Genomic DNA, 17,698 nt, shown 5'->3' on the forward strand with positions numbered 1-17,698 from the left:
CATGGCAAGGTTTTGGAACTGGACCCCCATAGGGAAGGGGACCCACATGATGCAAGTTAGTGTGGGTGGTGAGGTAATAGGGGGTTCACTCATGGAGGGATCTCGTGGGGTGGAGAAGTTTGTGATGGTGTCTTGGGTCATTAGATGTGTAGGGGTTTTCCCTATATTTTGAGAGTTGAGTGAGACCAAGGATGTGAAATGGGATAGGTGAGGAGGAACAGGGTCCATGGGTGCAAAGGATATTGTTGTTGTGGACATTGCCATAGAAGAAGACTTGTTGATAGGAGAGTGAACAAGAGTGGCCATGGATGAAGATAGGGTCATTGGTCAGGAGTTAAGAAGACGAGCCTTATCTCTATTAGCACATTGGATGATGAGGGTTACTTCGTTTTCTCTAGGGATTCTTCTTGGAATATCGCATGTGAAAACCTTGTTCTGGCGCGTGGTGCCAAGCCTTGCACTTTATATCCTCAATTGGTTGTATATGGATCCATAGATCATGTTTTGTTTGTGGTTATTGCATTTCCACATGTATCTCTTTTGCATCATTCCCTTGCGCACATGTCCTTAAAGGGAATGAAAATGCTTACTTGTTTGTAGCATCTTCCACCCCTTGACTATAATTATTTTGAGTCATGTGATCATTGTTTGTATGGTAGATAGACATGTAGTATGCATAAGAAGTTTGGCACTCTATGCATAGGTGAGCTTTTGCCTTTTGTTCATTCTGACGTCTATGGACCTATGCCCTGTCTGTCGTAAGAGGGCATGAAGAAGTACTTTATCACATTCATTGATGATTACTCACACAAAGTTTGGGCATATGCCATAAAGTTGAAATATGATATTTTGGCTACCTTTCAATGTTGGCTTGCATTGGTTGAGAACCGGTCTGGGTATAGGCTGAAATGCCTACAATCAGATAATGGGTGAGTATGCAGTTTTGCTATGAGAGGGTATTAAGCATCAATGGACCATCCCATACACCCCACCCCACAATGGTATGGTTGAGTGTATGAACATGACAATACAAGAAAGGGTCTGTAGTATGCTTAAGGAAGTAGGCTTACCACAAGAGTTTTGAGTCAGGACAATAACTATTTCCGTACACTTGATCAATCGATATCCTTACAATACTATTAACGTTCAAGTTGCAAAGGAGGTGTATTCTGAAAAACCTCTCTTATATGCTCATTTGTGTATATTTGATTGTGAGGGTTTCTACCATGTACCCAAGGACAAGCACACAAAGCTGGATCCTAAGTCTATAAAAGGAATCTTTCTTGGTTACGGGGATGCAGGTGAGATGGGCTATCGCCTATGGGATCTAGAGGCTTGGAAAGTCATGCACATCCATGATGTAGTTTTTCATGAAAAGATGTATAAGCTGTCTGAGCAGATAGTTGAGATACATATGGTTATATTTTAGGTTAAGCCTCCTCCTCCCATACAACCAACTAGATATCATAAAGAAATACCATAGTTGATGCTCTAGTGGCCCATGACCATGATGTTAGATAGAATATGCAAGCTCCTCAGCATGCCTTGAGATGCTCTGCTAGATCTAGATGTCCTCTTTAGTGGTTTTAGCCCTCCATTGATTATGTGATGATAACAGATGCAAGTGAGCCTATCACTTATGATGAGGCCATGCACTGTGGTGATAGTCACTCTTGGGAGAGATCCTGGACTCCCCAAGCCGACCTGTAAGGCCAGATTGGTTGCTAGGAGAATGGTGTTAAGTTCAAGGAAGCCTTTTCTCTTGTAGTCAAGATGACTACCCTAGACTTGGTACTAGCATTGGTTGCTTAATTAGATCTAGAGCTTTGTCATATGGATGTTAGGACACCTTTCTTACATGGGGACTTGAATGAGAATATTTTTATGAAATAGCCTAATGACTTTGAGGAAAAAGGCAGGGAATACTTAGTGTGCGGATTGAGAAAGAGTCTTTATGGCCTTAAGCAGACACCTAGGGAAAGATACCATATGTTTGATTCTTTCATGCATTCACACGGCTATACATGTAGTGATATAGATTCGTGTTTATACAGAAGAAGGATCATGATGGTAGCCTTCTGATTTTAGCACTCTATGTGGATGACATGTTGATTTCTATGAGAGCTCCTAATAAGTTGGATACTCTGAAAAGTTGGCTCAAGAAGAGCTTTGAGATAAAAGACATGGGACATTCCTCACATATTCTTGGGATATGCATTACACGTGACCACCATTAGGGGCTCCTTTACTTATCACATAAGAAGTATATCTAGAAGGTCTTTGAGTGGTTTCATATGCAAGATGTTAAGCACATTTGATATCCTTTGCCTTCTCATGTGAAGGTGAGCCATGCAGATTGTCTGCAGCAGATAAGCGAAAGGCTGAGATGACCAAGTTCCCTTATGTATCCATAGTGGACATCTTGATGCATGCCATGATAGCCACTCCTCCTGACATCATTTTTGCAGTGGGATTTGTGGCCTATATGGATACACCACCTGGTAGGTGACGTTGGGATGCCGCAAGGGTATCATGAGGTACTTGAAGGGCACAATAGATATTTTCATATATTATGGTGGCTAGGATACAGAAGTTGTGGGGTACACTAACTCTGATCATGCAAGACATGGAGATAGTAGGAAATCAACCTCTAGCTATGTGTTTACCTTTGTTGGGGGTGCTGCTTCTTGGATGTCCATGGTGCAAAAATGCATGGCCTTCTCTACTAAAGAGGCCGAGTATGTTGCATCCATTGAGGATTGCAAGGAGGCTCTTTGGTTGGGTTGTCTGGTGGCAGACCTTGCTCTGAGTGATGTGGTTCCTACACTCCATTTGGATTCTATGAGTGTTATCCTGTTTGCCAAGGATAAGGTCTTTCATGTGAAGATGAAGCACATTGAGCCGTGATACCACTTTATAAAAGAGGTCATTGAGAAGAAGTCTGTTGACCTTGTTAAGATCTCAACACTGACCAAAATCTTGAAGATCTGCTCACAAAAACTCTCTATCTATTCTTGTTCCCTCTTCACTCGAGGCACATTCGCCTTTAAGTGGAATGTTATTGGGAGTAAAGGTGCATGTGCCTAGCCAGTCATGTATTACTACACTGACAATACCCGCACCTGCACACTAGAGGTGGCAGGTTTCCAACATTGTCACTTCATTCATTAATCTTTCAGTGACATTTGAATTAAGTGGAGGCTGGTCACACGTTGTGATTATTAGAGTTTCCACATCTTGAGTCTCTCTCTCTTGCTTTCTTGCTCCATCGCCCATAGCTCATACCTCTCTTCCTTTTGCTTACTCATGGTTCCACTTGGGCTTCTCCCATCAAATAGAGTTGGCTATTAGCTATGTCCAATGATGTGAACTTAAGGAAAATTTTACGTTCTTGATGTTGCCTTTGGAGATGCGTGAAGATGTGGAGGAAACATCAAGAACGTAAAATTAACACTCACTTCTCAAAATCCTTCCATGGATGATATCGCTGATGGGACTATTTTTGTCAATGATACCCTTTGTGGCTCTTAGGTTGATTTTTGCCGTGTAGTTATGCTGTCCAAAATCCAATCCCTAGAGTCCAATGGCACTGCCATGGTAGACATTATCCTAAGGTAACCTTACATTCTAATGTGGACTCTCCTCCCCATAAAGAAGTGTTGAGTACATCTCTTACCGCATGTTTAGCAAGGCATGAATTTCTTGTTTGGGCTATCTTACCCAACATATGCAAAATTCCTTAAAGATCAAATATATTGTGCCAATAATTTAACGAGATGACTTATAGATCCTTTAAATAGAGTTTCACTTTTTAAGCAACACTTAACCTTTTTGCGTTTGACAATAATTATATCAAGTTATTTTACTAATATCGAGTGCACATAAAGTCATATGTGCAATAACCTCTTGTAACTCTTTCCATCATGATTCCATGATTTAGAATCTCACTTAATCTAACTATAAGTCATAGCAATTAATTGTTTATGCATGTACTAGTATGTTTTCTAAATGATCTGTCAATTCATGTAAGTGTAAAAGATAGAGCTAAAATTTTACATAATTAATTCTTATATGGATGCTATCCATGCAATCTAACAAGTAGCTCTTGTACCGTTTGATGCAAAGAATAACATTTATTTTTTGTAGAAATTCGGCATAAACGTTATTATTTTATGTAGAGAAATAATAGCCTAATAGTGAATAACCTAGTTTGGCATGACGACGTTGGGAATTTTACCTTTTCTTGCACTTGCGTTTGCCACATCCGATGTTCCATTGGTAGTGGCAACTCCGGCAACCTCGGGCTTTCCTATATCTTTGGCAACACCCTTTCCTTGACCGCTTGCAGTGGTTCCCATATGGTCTTTCCACCTCATCGCTTTGGAGCCATCATCTATGAGCATATTCGAGAGATAGTGAAGGTGAAATAAATTTGAGATGGAAGAGCGTAAGAGAAGATGGCTTAGTCAAAGACCGAGACAGGGGGATTGAGCTAACTCTCTCCCTCGCAACCTCTCGGGTAACTCCTCTCTCTCTCTCTCTCTCTCTCTGTCTCTCTCTGTCTCTCTCTCTCTCTCTCTCAAGCTCATTCCTCTCGTAGCCTCTTGAAGGGGTATCTTTCTACCTCTCGCTCTCTATCTCAAGCTCCTTCCTCTCGCAGCCTCTTGAAGGGGTATCCTTCTACCTTCCTCTCACTACCTCTCTCTCTCTCTATCTCTGTCTGTCTGTCTCTCTCAAGCTCCTTCCTCTCGCAGCCTCTTGAAGGGGTATCCTTATACCTCCCTCTCTCTACCTCTCTCTCGCAACCTCTCGGGATCTCCTTGTGCTTCTCTCAATGCTCCCCATGCCTCTTATTTAGCTAAATTAGAGAAGAAGGATTGTGGTTGAGAAGAAGAGCTCTTTATGGAGGGGATCTTGGAAAATAAGTAGTCTAAAACTTCTAAGATATAGTCTGATGCTCAATCACAAATCTAATAGTTCCATTGGCTCCAAAAGGGGGGTAAAATCCCAAGACAGTTTATTATAAATCTTCAAGATCACTCCTTCTTCATCTCCTTGTTTGAAGTGTTGTTTGTTACATGTAAAATGCGATGGCGATGCGCGTGATTTAACCAATCCTTCTTTTTTCAATTAAATCTCCAAAACTAGCTGAAAAACCACTTACTTTTTTTTACAGGATATCATGTTCTAGAAAATTCTATATCTTTTTAGGATATTTACAATAAATAATATCTAAAATATAAAAAATATACTATTTTTATAAAAAATTCTAATATTTTTAGACCATTCATACTATACACATTGACACTAATGACTAATATGGCTCATAACCCTTGTTCACGTTGTAACTTCTGTGATGGGTCGCTACAGTCCATGTCAATCCGAAAAAAATGTTGGGTTACGATTCTCAATTTTTAAATATTTTTAATTAAATAAAAATTGTTAATTATTAACGTTAGGTAGTTTTTACTTTAATTATTAACCTTACTAACTTATTAATTGACTAACCAACTTTTGAACTAATCAACTGACTTTTAATTGTGTGGAAGTATTACAAAGGTATCCATGGTATGGTTACTCAACACAACAAGAGTCTCTGCAATCTCTTTTCGCTTTTTTGTATCATGTAGTACATGAGTCACATAGGCTTCCTCATCAGCACTAAAAAATAATGCATATGCATTGCCCATCTCATCCCTAGCACATTTAAGACATCTTTTGCATGGATACTCATGGTATCAAAAGTACCTAGATAGACATCATCTATATGGTGACTCAAAATATGAGTAGTCTCTGCATAGGCATCTACTACATAAGTACTCAAAACCTCAATAGGCTCAATACAAACATCTACAACATGGCCATTTCTCAGCCTCACTAGCAAGTAGTGAAACTTGGCCAAAATCTTGCACCTCTTCTATGAGTTCCTCATCCTCTAGCTACATTTACATCCTTAGCTCCTCCTCTTTCCACATTTGAAATGTCTCCTTTGTTTGTCTTCTTACTTCTTCCTCTTCCTACCTCCTTTGTTTTTCCTCTTCTTGTTGCACCAATGGTTGCTTGTATACTGCAACAAGCTTGTGACATAAATGTGCAAGTTGCTTTCCCAACTTCATAATATAAAGCTCAAGCATCTATATACTAGAATCCAACACATACTTGACAACATGCAGAGAAAGAATATTTACATCTTATTAAAGATATGAGAGTGCTGCACATATGATGGTTGGAATGATGCATGATCTCGTGAAGCAAGCATGGCATGGTAGAAGCTAGTTTCTATGAAAAATAAGATGGAAAGCTAGGAAAACACTAGAGTATATGCCTTGTCCAATCCTATGAAATAACTCAAAACACAACACAATAACTCTAGGCAATTCTCGAGGAAGTTACTATATGTATGTCCTCTACATCACATGCGTTTAAGGCCTATTTATAAATATCCTTATCTGTGAGTTTTTCTTGAATAAAACATAACCCTTTTCTATTCAATTTGTAAATAGGACATTTATATTATAACCTTCTATATGTAAAAAAATATATAGAAAAGGTTTTTTTTTAATACCTTATCTTGAACCCACGGGGAATGCACACATATATTCATGTGTAACTTACCCAAGAGGAAATTAGGCTTTAACTCAATTTCTCTCTCGGAAATTAGGCCTCAATGAGACTTTGACTCTATTGAAACACACCTCAATTCAGCTATAGGCAAAGAACGTAATATTGTATTTAAATCTAGTGACCTGCATAGCTTTCTTCCTATGAAACATCTCAGACTAAGCATAAGTTCAAGAAATAATTCTTAATCTCAAGTTTCATAAAATGTGCATTTGTGTCCAAGGAAACCTCTAAACTCTAAATATGTATATTATCAAAAGGAAATAACAGGAATAATGGATTAAGCTCTAGTAAGATAATAGTGGTTCATTGGAGCAGCTCCAACATCTTAGGATAATCATGAGTGTAAATGGATACAAGAAGAACAAGAGTCAGAACATCTCCATGAAGGACAACTTTGGAATTCTCTAGCATAAATGAACTTCATAGTAAGTGTTTACACATAATTATTAGTATATTTCATGATTGGATAGATCTTCTTCTATGGAGGTATACATTTTCTCAATAAATTACTAAGCATAGGCTAACTATATGCTAAGCATAGCCTATTTGTGAAATAGGCATAGACTAGTGCATGCTAAGCACACATGGAGTAAACTAGGTGTACACTACATATGCACTAGGTGTAGGTTAAGAGCATAATATACGTATGCTAACAATTTGCTAATTGTAGGATAACGCTATGCTAATTCTATGCTACACATAGGTTAAGCATATAATAGGCATAGGTGAAGTATATATTAGGTATCAATTGCATATATACTACACCTAGGCTAAGTGTAAACTTAGTCCAATCATAGATGTAGATTAAGTGTAGGGTAGACTAGGAAAAGCCATGCTAGGCTAGGCTACACTCACCTCTATCAGGTCTAGGCCAGGAGGCTCTCCCAATATATGCTAGGATTATAAGCTAGGATCGCATAAGTTACTCATGAATATATGTGTGCATCATGTGGGTTCAAAATAATGTATTTTCACTACGACAGAAACGAGGCATAGACGCGCACGTTAGACGCGCAAAGTCGGGCGCGTCTATCAGAGCGTCTATAAATGCATGTAAACGTGTGTGTAAATAGACACAAATTTTGCGTCTATATATCCGCGCAAATAGATGCTAATATAGACGCGCCAGCAGACGCACAATTATTTAACCACCTAAAATTAGCAATTCACATAATTAAAAAACCAAAGTTAATAATTATTTAACCACTTGAAATTGATTCTTGAGCATGCACATGTGCACATGATAAAAACCATAGAATTAAGAATACACATTGAATCATTGAATTAAAAAAATAAAGTTAATAATTACTTTTTCATTGCTCTCTAATGAATGGCAGTTCCTCCAGTTGACAAGCCTGATATAAGTAATTAGCGGCAAGCGACAGAAACCTTACAATTAGTAGCAAGCATTGCAATATGTATCTCGTAATTTCTCTATGTACTTGAAGATGATAAAAGATACTTCCTTTTTATTATGGAAAATTCAATGCTTGCTTTAAAATTGACTATAAATTCTTGAGTATGCACGTGTGCGCATGATAAAAAGCATAGAATTAGGAATACACATTGAATCAATAAGCAAATTAAGTATGTTACAGTGAATGATCCATCTCATCTTCAATGAGATCAGCCCTTGCTAAACTATCTACTTCTAGGTCTATGTTACCAAGAGGTAACAAAATAAATAAGTCTATCCCACTATCAAATGTGTTGCTATATTGCTCAATAACTTCATCAATATCATCGACAATCACATTATTGTCTTCTTCTGTGTTTCCTTGAACATCCTCGCGAGGTTCATCTTGTACTATATCACGCATATCATCCATTATGGTGTCATCATACACATCATCATTAATTGTTGGATTGTCATCTGCTATCTCCATGTTGGTAATATTACCATATATTGGTTTTGAACGATTAGATATAGGGATGACATACCACCATCGGTTATTGTTTACCATTGGATGATGACAACCTGTATTTGAAAAACAAAAGCAAAAAACTTAAGTACTTATTATATTGTGTATATGTATCACATGTATACATATAAAAAAATTAGGCCTTGCATATATACCTGCTCGCATTGTTGAGGTATTACTAATGTGTCATTCTTGTTTTGGTGAAATTTTATAGAGTCAATGATTACAAAACCACTTGGATGACGTCTGATTGTGCAATGCTCACCATTTGTTACCACTTCTTTAAACCACTTCACATCCAGTACATATATAAAGAATCGTCTGAAGTCAAGCTTCAGAATATCTTGGATCAAGCCACAATAACCTTCCATGGTACCATTGGCAGCCTCGAAGTGAGCAAGGACACCACAATCTTGGGTATTTCTCTTTTCATCTATACGTTGAGTTCGAAGATGTTTACCCTCACACCAAAGTGCATTGAATAATGTGCACTAGTAGTAAAAGATAAAAGATCAAACATGTCAATTATTTATATAAAATAAAACTTATAGAAACAAATTAATTGATAGTATGTCTCACCTTTGATAAGCAACCTCGTGCGTATTCCCACTCTTCTTGAGATATATTAATTTCCTCCTCTTTTTCCATTCTCTCCATTTCCTCATGTAACCAATTTATATCAATATGACGTGGGAGCGCATTTAGATGATCTAGAAATGAGACATTACGTCCATATCTAGTGCGAAATTCTTGTCTTTCGCTTTTTCTTCTTGCCCTTGCTTCATTATATAGTGTCACCCATTTGCTCATTACATCACTATTGAGCACACAAAAACTATTTAACTTATGAAGTTCTTTTTTTGTTAGCACTTTACTCATTCCTTTTCCTTAAGGTACTATAGAGGTCATCCTCAAGTCTTCATCATCATTCCATAGTCGTGGTTGAGAGGGATCCACTTCAGCAAGATATTCAGAGATATAACAAGGGATGATTGCACTAACCAACCCTCAGCCATGCTTCCCTCAGGCCGTGCTTTTTGCCTCACAAAATCTTTTAAGGTTTTCATAAAGCGCTCAAGAAAAAACATCCACCTTACATGAACTGCCCCACAAAGTGCGATCTCATCAATCAAATGTACGAGTAAATGTAATTGAGTAGTCAAAATGGATCGAGGAAAAATTTCCTCCACAAACAAACCACCTCAATAGATAATACTCGAGCATCTTGCAATGTGTTTGGATCAATTTCCTTCGAGCTCACGTATCTGTCAAGATGTATTTGAGAATTGTTTATTTTTGTGTAGAAATTCAAAGATATATAATGAAAAAATACAATGTATACACACCTCACAAGCTCTCCCATCTTGTAAATGATATCACGTACATCTTTGGAGGCACAATGGGATATGCTAGTAGGAAGTACGAACTGAATGTAAACAATATTCATAGATCAAATGATTAGTTGAGAAAAAAGTCATCATACCCCAAAGTTTACACATAGTTACTCCACTAATTACTATATTCATGGTTAGAGATACCCTTGAATCATTTTGTGCCAATCGTGGGACTTCAAACTAGATAATTGCTCCACACCTCTTTTCTTTTTCTTTATGAAGGCTCCCTTGAGACATCTCATACATCCTGTGGGTGTTCGAAAGCTATATATTTGTTCCTTCACTATTTTTTCCTCATTCTTTGACAACATCCAAGGTGCATGGGGTAGCTCAATCTTTCCTCTGGGTCCAATACGTGGCCAGGCTCGTCTCATGCGACCAACGTTACGTAAATCCTCCCTTACATTAACTGAATCACGAGCCCCTATCAAGTGATCCCATAATGTAGATACAACATTTTTGAATATGTGCATGGGGTCCAACAGGTGATTGATCTTGAGTTCAGTCCAATACGGAAGACGAAAGAATATAGAGAACCTAACAAACAAACAATTATTATGTAAGCAATTCATCATGCTAAATACTTTAAAGTGAATCGAGAGAAATGCACTTCTTACCGAGTGGAGGGTGGCTGTCGGCATTAATCCATCTCTCCTTCCAATCTCGAATGGTTAGTCGTAGATAACCTTCTTTAAACGTGCCGACCTAGAGGAAACTAGAGAGGGACCGTAAATAGGACATGCATGATATCCTGACGTGGTTAAACTTGAAAAAACAAGTGAATTAATAAAATGCAATTGATTCAAGTCTTGAATTTCAAATATAGGTGATGACGACGTCGACATGATTAAACCTAATTCATGACAACATCAAAATATTTGTCATTCATATGTTTACATAAGATCTTAATTTTAAATACACAAAAATTATCATAAATACATTAAAACTTATGATAAGAATTCACTATCAAAACTTATCTTAAAAACAAAAAATTATGATAAATCCCAAATGCGCATCTATATCCGCGTTCACATACGCGTCTATATTGGCATCTATTTTCGCGTTTATGTTCGCGTCTATACTCGCGTCTATCTGAACAATAGACGCACATATACACGCGAAAATAGATGCACGTGTCAAAATTCAAACCATACTTAAATCATTTCTTTTCAAACTGCGCCTTTCCTTTCCTGCGTTTTTTGCAGTTCTGAAGCTTGAGTTTAGCCGACATGCAGTCTCTTCATGCCTCACCTCCTCATGACTCGCCTCTTCTTTCATTTCAAACACACAAGAAGGGAAAAAGGAAAGCCAAGGAGAGGAAGAAAGAGAGAACAAGAAAGAGGAGAACAAGAAGAAGCAGCAAGCAAGCAAACAAGCATCAAGGGAGGGTAACTTACCAAGGAGAGGAAGAAGGAGAAGGAGAAGCGCCACCACCCGCCACACCAAACACCCAAGGTGAGTCTCTCTCTCTCTCTCTCTCTCTCTCTCTTTGTTTCTCTCTTCCTCTCTCTGCTCTGTTTGTGTATTTAGGATTTGTGATTCCATTATGTATTGCATTTTGTAAATCGTCAATGGCGGTCGTCGGTCTAAAATCGACCGACCGAGCGCGTCTGATAGCGCGTCTACATCTCAATGTAGACGCAGACATAGACGTGAAAAATGTTTCCTCTCAGAGCGTCTCAAGGCGCGTCTTACAGCGCGTGTGCTGGCGCGTGTGCTCTGCAGTGTACACGCGATCATACACGCGCTGCACAGAAGGTTGACTTGCAGTCTACACACGATTATACACGCGCATTGACCTGGAATGCATGTCTGAGAGCGCGTCTGTGCTGCATATTAGATGCGCAGATAGACGCGTTGTACAGAAGGTTCACTCTGGAGCGCGTTTGAGGGCGCGTCTAACCTGCAATGTAGACGCGGGGATACAAGCGCCAGGTCTCCCAGTTCTGATAGTAAACAATATATTTTTACAATGATGAATGTGACCAATCCCATGTTTGTGTTTATCAGTTTTCTTGTTTAAGAGAAGCATTAGCACTTAAGTGTTATGCTCAATGTCTAAAGAAAGCTCTTTGAAAATATAGGTAATATATGATTTTTTGTATGCAAATAAATTTGTCTTTTTCCTGTGTTTTTTTTGCAGATGTCGTATCCTAGTTCATCTAGCAATGATCCAGATGTGGATCGCATGAATGATACATTGGCCTCCTTTGGCAGGGGGGTCAATGCATTTTTTGGAGGTTTTTCTAGTAGAGAAGACTTCATGGGAGAGATGACCAAACACCTTGGCCGCTCTCCCACAACGGACGTGGTTAACATAGAATTAAATACCTCCTTCATGTTGGGGGGTGTTGAAAGAAATCATATATCTATGCCACTATCTTTCTATATTTTGAATTCTAAGATGATTACCCTAATGAAAACTATAAAAACATAGCACTTGACAATCAATGACAACATGAATACATAACCTAGACTCAATTATAGCTAAACATAGGGTTGCATAGTTTTCATAGTCCTTGATTTATCCCATGTTCTAAACTAGAACTCCTAGGAGGAGCATAAAAAAACCAATTAATCATAAAGGAACGGTGGTCCATATTTTATGTGAGTATAGAAAGATATAATTTATAAAACTCTACTCGTCCTAACAAATTCCTGATAAAAAGACCCCTTATCTACCTATAGCTTGGCATAATCTCCTTATTATTCCCTATGCTCTTTGTGAACTGTATGGTACAACTATGAAGATTACGATTGCAAAAGAAAGAGGATCAAACTATTTTGGAGAAGAGATTCATGCTTATATGAAAAAGATGGTCAAGACATTGATATTATTGATGATAATGTAAAAAATGAGTAAGAGAAAAATCAAGAAGATGATGAAGATAAAGAAGATGAAATCTCTCAACTTGCTAAAGACTAATAATTTTCACATATGTCGAAGGATGAGCCACTTTGGAGTGGCTATGATAAGAGTGATGTAAGTACTATATGTATAGGTCGTAACGTATGTTGTTATTGTTTGTAGTTTTGCAAAACTTTAAAACTCTGATGTTGATTGGGAAGCCTCTGATCATATGCAATACATCCAAGGTGTGCTTTCACTACAACATATACATGCTATAACGATGTTTATAATGGCGTTTTCTTTATATATTAAAAATATCCCCGTCATCTCTATTAGCATCGCTACAAAACCGTCGCTATTTGCCTCGCTATTTTCGTTGCTAATTTTGACGCTAATACCGAAGAAATTAGCGACGAAAATAGCGACGGTTATAGAGGAATTTTCGACACTAATACCGACGATTGCAGAATTATTTTCCGACGCTGATACTGATGGTTGCAGAGAATAAAAATTTTTTGTGGCAGCGCTGCAGATGCAGCCCTGCCACAGTTAGAGCCACACAGGGCTAAGAGACAATTCTTGCTGTCAAAGAAGTTAGACAATCGATCCCAAATAATGACAAGACTTCGCAAACAAGTACTTTCATGACATTAATTAACACAAATGTGCACTGCATTGATAAAGAAAATAACAGAACTTAAATTGAGAAGTGCTACTGTGACAAAGCAAATATGGAGTCATGCTACAACATAGAAGTTCGAATCATATACAATTTGCTATTACATATGGAGGATAGAGGCCATAAGGCCTTACATAATACAAGATGGGGAGTAATCCTATGTAGCCTAATCTACTCTCTACGACTCATCCGCATCAAAAAACTCATCTCGCTGTAGTTGTATATTGAAGGGAGTCTACAGCATCAAATACATATATAATTGTGAGTACCAAATACAAACTGACATATAATGACAGATTTCTCAAATTAGGAATGATATTTATTACTACTTACCGGTCCTCCGCGAGTATAGAGCTTCTCGATCAGGGCACTCAAGCCATGCTTCTCCCTGTATGTCACCTCTAGTGCAGTCGGGTCGCTCCTAAAACCTTGCTGTGACACACAAACATTGAAAAACAACGTACTTGAGATTCATGTTCGAAATACATACATCAACATGGATGTCATTAAATTAGAGTACTCTACCCTATTAATACTTATGAAATCTGCCAGGAATGTTGCATGGTCGCCGCTACCAAGGTGATGCACCGATCCTGCGTCCAAGCGCGCCTTTGCTGCGTCCTTCTACTGCTTCCACTTGTCTGGAGTGGATGTCGCCTCATCCTGGAGATTACTCCAGTCCTTTGTATCCAGCCACTCAGGCTTCGATTTGCCCTGCTTGACTGCTTCGCGTGCATCAGACTGCCTATGCGATTGATAGTCACGCATACGCGTCATCATCCACCCTCTCGAAAATCTATCATTGCTAGAGGGCTTAGGTAACTCTCTATACAATGTATCGATTATGTACTCCTTGCTGGCATCTGGGATCTCCTTCCACTTGTCTGTAATGTTGTGCCGAAATACTTGTTGGCACAACTCATGCATCCTAGAGATGACAGCTTTTCCATCATCATTCATGTATAAATGGCCAGAGGCCTTATCTATGAGATACGAGTAACATGCAAGATTTTGCAAACGGGTACTTTCATGACATTAATACAAATGTGTCAAACACAACTTGAATTGATAAGTGCTACTGCGAAAAAGGATGCGAAAATACATACCTGGAGGAGTGGGTTTCGTGTACTTCTTGTCGGCCCTGGGAGTGATCGGTGGGGTGCGTGAAGGAGTGGGAGTAGTAGACGTCTGCCCGCCACCGCTAGTGAAAGACGGTGTCGACTCCCTGGTGGCAGTGCGAGTGAGAGAGACTGCATCTGTATCCCCACAACAGGAGCTACCTCCTCCTCGACTACGTGACTCTGAAGCAAAGCGAGACCTGCGACTGCGTCTACTGGAGACCGAAGCATCGCACCATCTAGAGTCTACCGATCGTGCTGAGGTGGAATGGGAAAGCTGTGCATCGGCTCTATATCTGACCCGTGCTAGCTGCTCCGGTGAGAAACGTGCTAGCATTGTATCAATGTCGTCATTTGTAAAATCCCGACTCATCCTGCCATCCGTGCCCAAATCCTAAACCTGCACATACAAGGAAAAATAAGTCAATTAGATAATGAATTTCAAGACATAATAAAACTAAGACTTAATTTGCAAGACTTCATTTTAAAATAATTGAAAGGTGAGAAGGATCGAAGCTTGCACGCAAGCTATGGCGCGAGAGCAAGAGCAAGAAAGAGAGAGACAAGAAATGGGAACTCCAACAGTCACAATGTGTGACCGGGCATTCCTTTATTTACTAGTCACTAAAATGAATGTAAAGAATAAAGTGACGTGACATGCCAAAGTGATACATGTGGGATAGAGCCCACTACCAAAACATGGTCTACAGAAGACCCAGATACAACAAGAGGATAGAGGCTGCCAGCCTTGGCACCTCTAGCAAGCACAAGTCTGCCTCTGGTAATCTTCCAGGCAGAATCCCCAAAACAGACATGAAACCTTGCATCATCCAACTGTCCTGCAGACATAAGACTGCGTGTAAGCGCAGGTACATGACGTACATCCCTGAGCAAAAAGGAACTGCCAATGGAAAACTGCAACTGAATATCTCCACAGCCCACAATATCAAGAGACCTGTCATCTCCAAGTCTGACTGATCCAGATACGATATGGTAAGAGTGAAACCACTCATGGTAAGGCGTCACATGGAAGGACGCACCTGAATCCAATAACCAGCACTGTGTATACATACTAGGTGTCTCAGTCAAGTGTGAGGCATCAGAAGAACTAGCTGCAAGTATGAACTCATCACCACCATCGGAATCCTCGGTCTACGTGACATTAATTTCCTCAATCTTGACGCTGGACTTTGCAGGTACTATGCTGCGATCAGATGACTTCTCCTACACTTTCTCTTTCCCCTTATCCTTGCACTTCTCATTGCGCAACTCATGACACTGTGGTCTGATATGGCCCTTTTTCCCACAATGATGACAAGTGACATTAGCGTTGTGCCCACGCGACTTACTACGTGACTTTCCATGAGATTTAGACCGACCCTTCTGCGAGTCACGGCCACGGCCATGACCACGATCATTCCTGTCATTCCTGCCTCTAACTGTCAAAGCATGTGAAACACGAGAGGCATCCAAGTTTTTGCAATTAACCTCTTCCTGCAGAAGAGCACTCTCAATATCATTCAGTTTCAGAGTATCACTAGAGGCACATAGGGTAGTGCGGAATACATCCCATGACTCATTCAGAGTCCCAAGCAAGAAAAGAGGAGTTACTTCCTCTCCAAAGGTGATATCCTGCGAAGTCAGGTTCTTCAGTATAGCATGGAACTGGCTTAAGTGAATAGACATAGTCGCATTATCCTTCATGCGCAGATCCATAAGCTGCTTCAACCAGTACATCTAACTCGTCGGACTTTTCTTATCATAAAGATTCTTGATCTTATTCAATAGATCCCATGCACTTTGTGCTTCCTCAAATACATTATAATGTACCTGTTCAGTGAGAGACAATACAATCGTGGACTTGCATAGCTCATCAAGCTCAAGCCAGTTGTCATTGTCCATAGTTTCAGGCTACTCCCCGCTCAACCGAAGTGGCTTAATATGAGATTTCTGCACCAAGACCTGTCACATTTGACTCTTTCAATAAGAGTAGTTGGTACCATCCAACTTTGTGATGTTAAATATGGCATTATCAGTCGAAGAGGATGCCATAATGCAGGCTAGAAATGCACAGACAATGTAAAACTATTGGCTGTTTTACTGTAGAAAATGCCCAAAATCCACTAAAATGAGCTCCAAATGGTGAGAAAAGTGTGCCAAAAGATGCTGCTCACTTAGTACTAGGTGCGGTATACCAAGTCAGGATATTTCAGCATAAAAAATACTGCTCAGTCCACCAATAAATGCTTGTTGTAATAAATTTCAGAACTGCAATAATGAGAGCAAACTGTCCCAAAACTGGATCTAATGTCAACTAAACAATGCTAGGTCCAAAGCCGGCATAAAGAGGACAAAGCAAAGCCAAATGACAGTGAAAATACATGAGCATAACACCGAGAGATGTCAAATAGCATCTGCCAGTAAGAGGCACACCCCTAGACAATCCAGGTAAAATGTACCTGCAACTGCCAAAACCTGACACAAATAGGTGTCTGCTCAAAGGAAAGCAGATCCAAAACTAAGACTCAGCTCATAAGCATCCTGTGAACCAAGACATATACTCAATGCAACATCCAATTGTCGGAGTATAATCCCAAAGTCTCAATACATCTGACTGCTCAATGACATAGACTGCTCCAAGAGCATGTAATCCCTGCTCAAGGTTAAGTAAGCATGCAAGATGCTCCCACTGGCACAAAAGGCATACAAACAAGCTCAAGGGCTCAAGCAACCCAAGACAAATTACCACTGACAAGTGACCAAGTCAATGCATCATATGCATCCCAAGAGCATGACATACATGAAGCAACTGATGGAAGCAACCAACGAGCAATACATAATCCCAAAATAAGATCTCTGTCAACTCAATGACATCCGATAGCAACCAAGTAAATGATCAAACTGAGTCAAAAATGCTCAAATACATCCAAGGCAAAGCTCCCAATGTCGGTAAAGCATAGACAAACCAAGCGGCATATATCACGAACCAAAGCATGTTATGTATGAAGCCTAACTGTCAAGCATAGACATGAGGCATAAGCGGTCCAAGAGCATGCCAAGTCGGTCCAAATGCCAGTGAATACCAACCAAGATGGAGCTTATGCATAGCT

This window comes from Lygodium microphyllum, chromosome 16 (genome assembly GCF_053477565.2).
Source record: "Lygodium microphyllum isolate KBCC chromosome 16, Lygodium_microphyllum_v1.1.10, whole genome shotgun sequence".
Classification (NCBI taxonomy): Eukaryota; Viridiplantae; Streptophyta; class Polypodiopsida; order Schizaeales; family Lygodiaceae; genus Lygodium; species Lygodium microphyllum.